The sequence below is a fragment of the Chlorocebus sabaeus genome, chromosome 20, assembly GCF_047675955.1.
Source record: "Chlorocebus sabaeus isolate Y175 chromosome 20, mChlSab1.0.hap1, whole genome shotgun sequence".
Classification (NCBI taxonomy): Eukaryota; Metazoa; Chordata; class Mammalia; order Primates; family Cercopithecidae; genus Chlorocebus; species Chlorocebus sabaeus.
In genome coordinates, this window is record NC_132923.1 from 113028654 (window position 1) to 113039534 (window position 10881).

General features: G+C 46.3%; 1 long non-coding RNA gene across 2 annotated transcripts in view; it reads right to left on the minus strand.

The window, feature by feature from the left end:
- LOC103225379 (uncharacterized) overlaps positions 1-10392 on the minus strand; it is a 68101-nt gene extending 57709 nt beyond the window's left edge. For both annotated transcript variants that reach the window (XR_494455.3, XR_012089754.1), the window contains exons 1-2: positions 10315-10392; positions 9206-9367 (exon numbers count right to left, since the gene is read on the minus strand). This is a non-coding gene — a long non-coding RNA (uncharacterized lncRNA). The remainder of the gene's footprint in view (positions 1-9205; positions 9368-10314) is intronic.
- Between the last annotated feature and the right edge of the window lie 489 nt (positions 10393-10881).

The following is a 10881-nucleotide window of genomic DNA, read 5'->3' on the forward strand; positions in this document are numbered from 1 at the left end:
TTCTATCTCCAAAAAAAAAAAAAAAAAAAAAATTATGAAGCAGAAATCTATTTATTGACATGGTGAATAATTATATCCTTATTGAAAATCAAAGAAATGTATGTTTAAACCTAAAGATATATAATTTCTGAGATTATCTATAGTAAAAAATATTTAAGCCAGGCACAGTGGCTCATGCCCGTAATCCCAACATTTTGGGAGGCTGAGGTGGGAGGATCACTTGAGTCCGGGAATTTGAAATCAGCCTGGCAACATAGCAAGATGACATCACTACAAAAAAAAAAAAAATTAACTAGGGATGGTGGTGCATACCTGTAGTCTAGCTACTTGGGAGGCTGAGGTGGGAGGATCACAGAGCCCAGAGGTCAAGGCTGAAGTGGGCGATAGTCACACCACTGCACTCCAGCCTGAGCAATAGAGCAAGATCCTAACTCAAAAAAAAATTAAATTAAAATTTAAAAATAAGCCAAGTGTGATGGCACATGCCTGTAGTCTCAGCTACTCGGGAAGCTGAGGCAGGAGAATCACTTGAACCTGGGAGGCAGAGGTTGCAGTGAGCTGAGATCATGCCACTGCATTCCAACCTGGGTCTCAAAGTGAGACTCTGTCTCAAAAAACAAACAAACAGGCCGGGCGCGGTGGCTCAAGCCTGTAATCCCAGCACTTTGGGAGGCCGAGACGGGCGGATCACGAGGTCAGGAGATCGAGACCATCCTGGCTAACACGGCGAAACCCCGTCTCTACTAAAAAATACAAAAAAAAACTAGCCGGACGAGGTGGCGGGCGCCTGTAGTCCCAGCTACTCGGGAGGCTGAGGCAGGAGAATGGCGTAAACCTGGGAGGCGGAGCTTGCAGTGAGCTGAGATCCGGCCACTGCACTCCAGCCCGGGCGACAGAGCCAGACTCTGTCTCAAAAAAAAAAAACAAACAAACAAACAAACAAACAAAAAGCTTTCTTTAGGCCTGGGTGCCGTGGCTCATGCCTGCCTCCTATCACTTTGGGAGGCTGAGGTGGGCAGATTACCTGAGGTCAGGCGTTTGAGACCAGCCAGGTGGATCACAAGGTCAGGAGTTTGAGATCAGCCTGGCCAACATGGGGAAACTCTGTCTCTACTAAAAATACAAAAATTAGCTATGTGTGGTGGCGGGCACATAATCCCAACTACTTGGGAGGCTGAGGCAGGAGAACTGCCAGAAGGCGGAGGTTGCAGTGAGCCAAGATCGTGCCTCTGCACTCCAGCCTGGGCAACAAAAGTGAAACTCTGTCTCAAAAAAAAAATAAATAAAAAATAAGGCCAAGCGTGGTGGCTCACACCTTTAATCCCAGGGAGGGAGGAGAATCGCTTGAACCCAGGAGGCAGAGGTTGCAGTGAGCCGAGATCGAGCCATTGCACTCCAGCCTGGGCGACAGAGTGAGACACAATCTCGAAAAATAAATAAATTAATTAATTAATAAAATAGATATATTTATGTATTTACAAGGAAAAGTATCTACTATATACAATGAATTATTTTTAAAGCCTCTGAATAACATGTATAGACAAGCTTCTCCACTTACATTTCAATGTCTACAGTCACAGAAAAAAAGAATGTCAACTCTTCCCTCCACCAACAGATGGCATTAGCTGCAATGAATGGTCATTGTGAACTACATACAATTCAACAATGTTGCTGTTCTTGTGTCCAAGTAATGTTTCACATATTATCAACCCCATAGTAGCCAAGAAGAATAAAGCCAGGGAGAATTCTGAACATGCTAATAAGAGGCAAACAATTATATAAGAAACAAACATAGAAATAATATTTACTTTGAAAGTGGGGAGAAAATGAGAAATGTAATATTGCATGTGCCTGTGGAGGAGACTGCCACAGTGGGAATGGACTTTGTTTTAGAGATGGGGATCTCACTCTGTCACCCAGCCTGAAGTGCAGTGGCACAATCATGGCTCACTGCACCTTTGAACTCCTAGGCTCAAGCAATCCTCCCACCTCAGCCTCCTGAAGAAGCTAGGAGTATAAATGGTACCATCACACCTGGTTAATTTTATTATTATTATTAATTTTGTAGAGACAGAGTCTCACTGTGTTGCCCAAGCTGGTCTTGAACTCCTGGCCTCAAGTGATCGTCTGGCTTCACCTTCCCAACGCACTGGGATTACAGGCAGGAGCTACTATGCCCAGCCAGGAACAGTTTTAAAGGACACAAAAGGCCGGGTGTGGTGGCTCACGCCTATAATCCCAACGCTTTGGGAGGCCGAGGCGGGGGTACTGCCTGAGGTCAGGAGTTTGAAACCAGTCTGGCCAATATGGCGAAATCCCATCTCTACTAAAAATGCAAAAACATTAGCCGGACATGGTGGCATGCGCCTGTAATCCCAGCTACTCGGGAGGCTGAGGCAGGGGAATTGCTTGAACCAGGGAGGCGGAGGTTGCAGTGAGCCGAGATAGCACCACTGCACTCCAGCCTGGGCAACAGAGCAAGACTCCGTAATAGATAAATAAATAAATAAACAAACAAATAAATAAATGACGGGCAAAAAAATAAGCATGTAGTACAGGAAAAGAAGAAGGAAAAGTGAGAATGATAAAATGGAAAAAATTTCAGTTTATGGCTAAATAATCAGAATCAAATCAGATCTCTATCAGCTAATTTGTCTGGAAGTAAGAAATGAGGAAGAGTCAAAGTTTAGGCCTGAATTTAGATCAGCTCTCATGAATTCAAGGAGACAGAGGGAGATGAGCACCAGGACCAAAAGCCCCCTTTCACCCCAGGTCACCCCAGGAACTGTGGCTGCTTCCCTTTGCCTGCCACTCCTCCAAGCACCTCCACTGCCTAAGGTTCCACCTCAACCCCTTAGAAAGAACAGACCCTGATATCAGGTAGTCTCGCTACGTTGATCCCACAGCCTGGAGGTTGGAGAAGAAGGAAGAGTGGCAGACGTTCCTGCTTGCTTCACCCTTGCAGAGCTTTTGTATTGCCAATGTGACCCCACAAATACTTGACCCTGAAGAAAGTGAAGGTTTGTCCTAAAAGGACTCCAGCAAAAGGCAAGGCAGAACCAAACCAAACCAAACAGGTCTTGGTCAAACAGGCAGTTATCCAAATATATCCGAAAAATCTAAGTGTATCAATACATTTAAAAAAACGAAAACACTTTCTTCCAGACTGTTCACCATCTCCACCACTGCCCTCTACTCCAGCCACAACTACCTACCTCCTAGACACAGGTTTAAGACAGCCTCAATCTGGCTGAGTGAACTGACTCACATCTATAGTCCCAGCACTTTGGGAGGTCAAGGCGGGAGGATCACTTGAGCCCAGGAATTCAAGACTAGCCTGGACAACATAGGGAGACCTTGTCTTTACAAATAAATTTTTTTAAAAAATGTTTTTTTTAAATAGCCAGGTGACTGGGCGTGGTGGCTTATGCCTGTAATCCTAGCACTTTGGGAGACTGAGGTGGGCGGATTGCCAGAGCTCAGGAGTTCCAGACTAGCCTGAACAACATGGTGAAACTCGGTCTCTACTAAAAATACAAAAATGTAGCCAGGCATGGTGGTGCAAGCCTGTAATCCCAGCTACTCAGGAGGTTGAGGCAAGAAGGATTGCTTAAGCCCAAGAAGTTGAGGCTGCAGTGAACCACGTCTGTGCCGCTGCACTGTAGCCTGGGCACCAGAGTCAGACTCTGTCTCTAAAAAGAAAGAGAAAGAAAGAAAAGACAATTTCAATCAGGGAGGAAGTAGAGGCAAAGAGAAGAAGGATGGCCTCATTTTTATTTTCTGTTGGTTCTGCAATCTGTTTCTCTCTAGCTTCCACAGTTTCTCCCCAGTTGACTTTAAGGAAAGGAGGTAGCAATCCAAATCAGTTCATCATCTAAAATTTGGGGGTTCACTGCTTCTTTTAAAATTAAAGTTGAAGTATAATTTACATACAGAAAAATGCACAGGTCTTGAGTGTACAGTTTGATGAGTTTTGACAAACATGTACAACAGTGAAACCAATATCCCCAACAAGATTTTGGCCATTTTAATCAACCCAAACATTTCCTCCATGCCACACACCAGTCATTCCCCTTCAGAGGCAACCGTTGTTCTAATTTTCACAACCACAAATTAGTTTCTACCTGTCCTCGCACTTCGTATGAAGGGAATCACTCAGTATTGCTCTCTTGTATCTTTTGCTTCTTTCACTCAATTTTTTTTTTTTTTTTTTTTTTTTTTTAAAACACAGGGTCTCACTCCAATGCCCAGGCTGGAGTACAGTGGCACAATCTCGGCTCACTGCAACCTCCGCCTCCTGGGTTCAAACAATTCTCCTGCCTCAGCCTCCTGAATAGCTGGGATTACAGGCATGCGCCACCACACCCAGCTAATTTTTGTATTTTTAGTAGAGGCGGGGTTTCACCATGTTGGCCGGGCGGGTCTCAAACTCCGGACCTCAGGTGATCTGCCCTCCTCAGCCTCCCAAAGTGCTGGGATTATAGGTGTGAGCCACTGCGCACGGCCTAAATCCTAAAAGTATTTTAAAATCTAAAAATATGGGAGGCCAAGGCAGGTGGATCGCTTGAGCCCATGAGTTCAAGACTAGCCCGGGCAATGTAGTAAGACCTCATCTGTGCTAAAATAAAAATTTTTTAAATTTTTCAAAAAATGGCAAGTAACACTGGTATCTGTAAAAAGAAGAAATCTAAAATAAAAAAGTTTACTTTTGAAGAAAGGTTGGAAGTGGCTAAACAGATCTAGCTAAAGCCCTTGCATCAGGTAAGTATCATTTCTTCTGGGGAAGCCTACTTCTTGTAGCATGTACCCCACTCCAGTTATCTGGAAAAAAAATCTGAAGCAACAATGTTTGACCTCAATCCAAAGTTATAGAAGGAAACATAATTGACTTCAAATAATATAGCAAACCTTAAGTACACATATAAAAATTGACTGTTGTCCAGACACAGTGGCTCACACCTGTAATCTCAGCATTTTAGGAGGCCGAGGTGGGAGGATCACTTGAGTCTAGAAGTTTGAGACCAGCCTGGGCAACACAGCAAGACTCCCTCTCAAAAAAAAATATTTAAAAATTAAGTGAATATGGTGACAGGAGCCTGCGGTCCCAGCTACTTGGGAGGCTGAAGTAGGAGGATCGCATGAGCCCAGGAGGTCAAGGCTGCAGTGAGTCGTGATCATGCCACCGCACTTCAGCCTAGGTAACAAAGCAAAGACCCTGTTTCAAAATATTTACATAAATTTACTGTCACTTAAAATCTAGGTTTGAAATTCACTCTTGGTCACTAAAGGGGCAGGTGCAGAGTTTTTCTGTCCTGGGTCCTCAGCCTCATGCCCCATTTCCAGCTCTCCTCCCTGCCCCTGTGCCGCCCCACTCCTACCCTTGGATGGGACTGCTGCTGTGGAATATGCTTCCTCAATTTCCCAAAAGTCTGAGGTCATCCAGAGAGTCCCCTTACTTACTTAGCAAGTACAGGAGGAGACTTGCAAATAATTTTTTATTTGCTAGAATTTTCTTTTCACCATTTTTTCTCCTCTCAAAAGGAAACTTTTCATCTTGCAGGAAGAAGACAAAATAATTACTTCATTCGAGAGGTCAATGATAATGACTGTGATAAATGGTCTCAATAAAGAGATTCTTAGGTGAACAGGGATCTCCAAGCATTGCCACAATAGTACACTGGGAGTTGTATCTGTGGTTTATGTACACAAATAAGTTCTGATTGACAGAAAGACCATGGACTCAACAGCTGACATGTAAAAGGACAGGATGAGGCCAGGCGCGGTGGCTCACACCTGTAATCCCAGCACTTTAGGAGGCCGAGGCGGGCAGATCATCTGAGGTCAGGAATTCAAGAGCAGCCTGACCAACATGGTGAAACCCCATCTCTACTAAAAATACAAAATTGGCCAGGTGTGGTGGCACATGTCTATAATCTCAGCTACTTGGGAGGCTGAGGCAGGAGAATCACTTGAACCCAGGAGGCTGAGGTTGTAGTGAGCTGAGATCACACCATTGCACTCCAGCCTGGGCTACAAGGTGAAACTCCATCTCAAAAAAAAAAAAAAAAAATGATGCCTCCTTTCTGGGTCTCCTGCCTCCTTGTATGTCTGCAGGGACTGCTGGAGGAGGTGACTCCCATGCTCTCTGCCCACATCAGTTTGCTTCAGGCTGTACAGTTGGCTGTCTCTCTTGGACAAAAACCACCATGTGCCCCAGTTGTGGTCCCTAATATATCCTCAATGCTGGCCAGACCACTCCTGCTCATAGGTCACTGCTCCGCCCTGTCACCGTCACCTGATTGGATACCAGTTCTCCTCTGATTCACCCCTCATTGCAGGCTGCAGCTTTCAGTTGCCCGGGAGGGCCATTGCTAACCCCTGAGCAACTGTCAAAGAAAAACAAACCAGATACTGGTTAAAACAGTGAAAATAGATTATATGCAGTAATGAGGGGCAGTAGGGAAAAAAGCTGAGCTCTCTTCTGGTTTACCCAGAGGTAACAGCATTTTAAAGGGAGAATGGGAGTGGGAGTGGGTAGAGGCAAGCAAGGACTAAAGGGAAAAGTTATCAAGTGAAAATGCAGTCGGCCAGCCGTGCCTGCTAGCTGGCGATCAGCAAGGCTGGGATTCTGTCCTCCCATAGAGACTGGAAGACAGAGGCCTTCCTGATAATCACATTTCAAAGGAATGGCTTTCAGGTCTTTTGAGAAAGGTAAGTTGTAGGAGATACACACACATCTCAAAGGGCAGAGGAAGGAGTCTCAATAGGAGGCCCTTTTCATGAATGCTTTGTGAAAGGGGGGGTCAGGGGTCTATGTCAGGTACTGGCTGCAACAAACAGTTCATTCTTTTGACAGCCCGGAGATTTTACAGACAGGAACTGAAAAGGGGGCTGGATGGTCCCAGAGATGCCACCTTAGGCTGCTAGAAGCCATGCTAGGGCTGGTCAAATCTCTTAGCACAGGAGTTTGCAGTCATTAGGTGAAAAGAGTTCTTGCAGTTCTCACTACCTTCACATCAGACCCCAACCAGCGCCACTGACCTTGCCCTTGCTACTTGCCTGCCAACAGCCTCTATTCTTGCCCATGAGCTGCCAACAGCCTCACCAATAATTGCTACTTACATATTTGATTCTGCAGCTCACGGTCTGCTGCTGGCGGAGGAAGGAGTCAACCGCCTTCACAGCTTGGACTCCTGGTGCCACAGCTTCATCAGCTTTTATACCCAGATTAGTTTCCTTCCCCACTGCAACCATGAGCCACCACCCGGAGGTCCCAGTTATAGCCACACCCTGTGCAAAGAGCCACTGCCTACATCCCACCCAAGGCCCCGTGTCTGAGCCTAGCATGGTGTATTCTTTCTTCTCCAATGTCGCCTCTCTCTCTGGAACACAATTGCACCTACGGTGTGGCTCCATCCCCCCACAAACATGCCCAGGTAAATTTGAGCCCCAAGGGAGGGCAAAGCTCACATTTTTCACCTGGTGCTCCTAGACCTGCGTAAACAAGCAATTCTAACCATGCAGCCGGATGCTATTTTATACTGTTATCTAATGTGGGTTTTGTTCCTGAATCTTTCCGCCCATTTGGGAAGCAGGTAGGACATTTGAAGCTCATTCCCTCAGGAAGTGATGGGAGATACAGCAGAACAAAGAGTCCATTCTTAGCTTTTGAGTTTCAAATAGACCTTTGAAAGTTAGGCCAGAGAGCATATTTGGGGGGGGGAAATAGGGGCAGGAGTTGAATTTTTAAATCTAAAGCCTGGGCGGGGCGCAGCGGCTCACACCTGTAATCCCAGAGCTTTGGGAAGCCAAGGAGAGGATCACTGAAATCCAGGAGTTTGAGACCAGCCCAGGCAATATAGCGAGACTCTGTTTCTACAAAAAATAAACAAAAAGTCACCAGGCATTGTGGAGTACCTACAGTCCTAGCTATTTAGGAGGCTGAAGTGGGAGGATCACTTGAGATGGGGAGTTTGAGGCTGCCTGAGCCCTGATCACACCACTGCACTCCAACCTGGGCGGCAGAGTGAGATCCTGACTCATAAAATAAAATAAAATCTGATGGGGTCCAGTGGCTCATATCTGTAATCCCAGTACTTTGGGAGGCCGAGGCAGGCGGATCACCTGAAGTCAGGAATTCCAGACCAGCCTGGCCAACATGGTGAAACCTGTCTCTACTAAAAATACAAAAATTAGCCAGACGTGGTGTCACTCGCCTGAAATTCCAGCTACTCAGGAGGCTGAGGTGGGAGAATTGCTTGAACCCGGGAGGTGGAGGTTGCAGTAAGCCGAGATGGTGCTACTGGACTCCAGACTGTGACAGAATGAGGATCCATCTCAACAAAAAATAAAATAAAATAAAATCTAAAGCTTGATAAAAGTTTATGTCTCAATAAATTCAGTGTATTGAAGTACAGCAATAGCAGCTTCAAGATTGAGAGGAGGGGGCAAGTTGGGGAGGCGGGAGGGGGCACTTAGGTATGTCACTGAGAAGAGGCCCTGTTCCATGTCATGCTAGTTCCCTGGCCCATTCTCAAGGGTAAGAATGATGTCAGACCCCATCAAGTCTCACTGAGGATCCAAGAGCAGAAAAGACCAAAGGCGGATGTTCTGGAAAGAAGGCTCCTGCAGCTCAAGCTTTGGGCCCTTTACTTGCACTGGCTTCTTCCAAGGCCCTGGACCTAATTTCATATTAATGGTTTTTATTTTCTTTAGAGAAGACCCCTAGAACTGCTTCAGGTTCTGCCCCTGAAGAGGCCCTGAGCCTCACTTTCTTAGAAAGAAGCCCAGGACACTAGCCTGTTGGACATAAGACCACAAAGAGCAAAAACATACCCTGGCTGAGGTCCCAGATCAACCAGCTCCCAGCCAAACCCCCAGCTGCCTGCAGTTGCAAGTGATCTCAGACAAGACCAGGAGAAAAACCATCCATCCCACCTCAAACAACTGACCCACAGAATCCTAAGCAAATAAGACAGTTGTCAAAAGCCACTAAATCCAAGAGTGTTTTGTTATACAGAAATAGATAACTAAGGCAGTGAACTTGGACAAGTCATAAAAAAAAAAAATTTTTTTGGACGGGTCACTTTCTTCACTCAAAATAATATTTACTGGGGAAAACAAGTGAAGGACCGCAGAACACGCCACCCCAAAACATGCCATTTCGGCTTAAGAATTATTTTGAGTTAAAGGCATAAACACTGACCGCTTCTTCTTTCTGATAGCAAATTCCCAGTGACAGTTGTTCTTTCAGGCCAGGTGCAGTGGCTCACACCTGCAATCCCAACACTTTGGGAGGCCAAGGCAGGAGGATCGTTTGAGTCCAGGAGTTCAAGACCAGCCTCGGCAACATGGTGAAACCCCGTCTCTATTAAAAATACAAAAATTAACCAGGAGTGGTGGCACAAGTCGATCATCCCAGCCACAAGGGAGGCTGAGACACAAGAATTGCTTGAACCCAGGAGGCAGAGGCTGCAGCGAGCCAACATCATACCATTGCACTCCAACCTGGGTCACACAGCAAGACTTCACATCAAAAAAAAAAAAAAAAGCCGGATGTGGTGGTTCAAGTCTGTAATCCCAGCACTTCGGGAGGCCAAGGCGGGCAGATCACAAGGTCAGGAGATTGAGACCATCCTGGCTAACATGGTGAAACCCCGTCTCTATTAAAAATACAAAAAAAAAAAAAATTAGCTGGGCATGGTGGCAGGCGCCTGTAGTCCCAGCTACTCGGGAGGCTGAGGCAGGAGAATGGCGTGAACCTGGGAGGCGGAGCTTGCCATGAGCTGAGATCATGCCACTGCACTCCAGCCTGGTCGACAGAGTGAGACTCCGTCTTAAAAAAAAAAAAAAAAAAGGCTGGACACAGTGGCTCACGCTTATAATCCCAGCACTTTGGGAGGCTGAGGCAGGCAGATCACTTGAGGTCAGGAGTTTGAGATCAGCCTAGCCATCATGGTGAAACTCCAACTCTAATAAAAAAAAAAATACAAAAATGAGCTGGGCGTGGTGGTGGACACCTGTAATCCCAGCTACTTGGGAGGCTGAGGAAGGAGAATCACCTGAACCTTGGAGGCGGAGGTTGCAGTGAGCCGAGATCACACCACTGCACTCCAGCCTGGATGACAAGAGCGAGACTCCATCTCAAAAAAAAAAAGGAAAATATCTTATGTTAGCAGGGCTCTCAAAGGCAAGCTCTGAATATAACAACTGGAATGGAAAAACTGAAAGAAGCTCTCCTAGTACCTAAGCAAAGCCATCCTCAATCCTAAAGCTGGGGGGCCCTGGAGTACCCTCCCCAGAAGTCTTTCTTACCCAGGATACAGTGTGCACAAATTCAAAGGCTGAGGGAATGAGTAGGTTTCCTAACTCAGTTCTCCATGCCAAAGTTCATCCTCCTACGGTCTGAGAGCGGGCTAGAACTATTTCAGGCCTAACGTCAACATCCTTGAGAAATTCTTATCTGGAAAGAGTGGGGAGGTCTCCATGGCAACCTGTCCCAGGCCCAGCCCTGGCAGAGCTCCAAGGCACACAAATAAAGCCATCGGAATGTGGTGCAGGCCTCAGGGCGGGATAACTAGAAAGTTGCCAAGTTTCCATGAAAACCAACAGTGTGAGGCCTCAGGCTCTGGAAGATATCAGTAGGGAAGCTTAGGTCCTCACGGGGTCTACCCATGGAAAATAACACATTCCTAAATAGCACATATGTGCACGCACACAGGATCACACACACACAGCCTGCTTGGAGGACAGCGACACTGCTTCTTGAAAAAGAGGCTTGTTGAAAGGAGAACGCTGGCCTTAGAGCCAGACAGAGATTCCAGTACCCGCCCTGTCAATTCCTGGGAACCCCAGGTCAGTTTCTGAACAAGTTATCCTCAT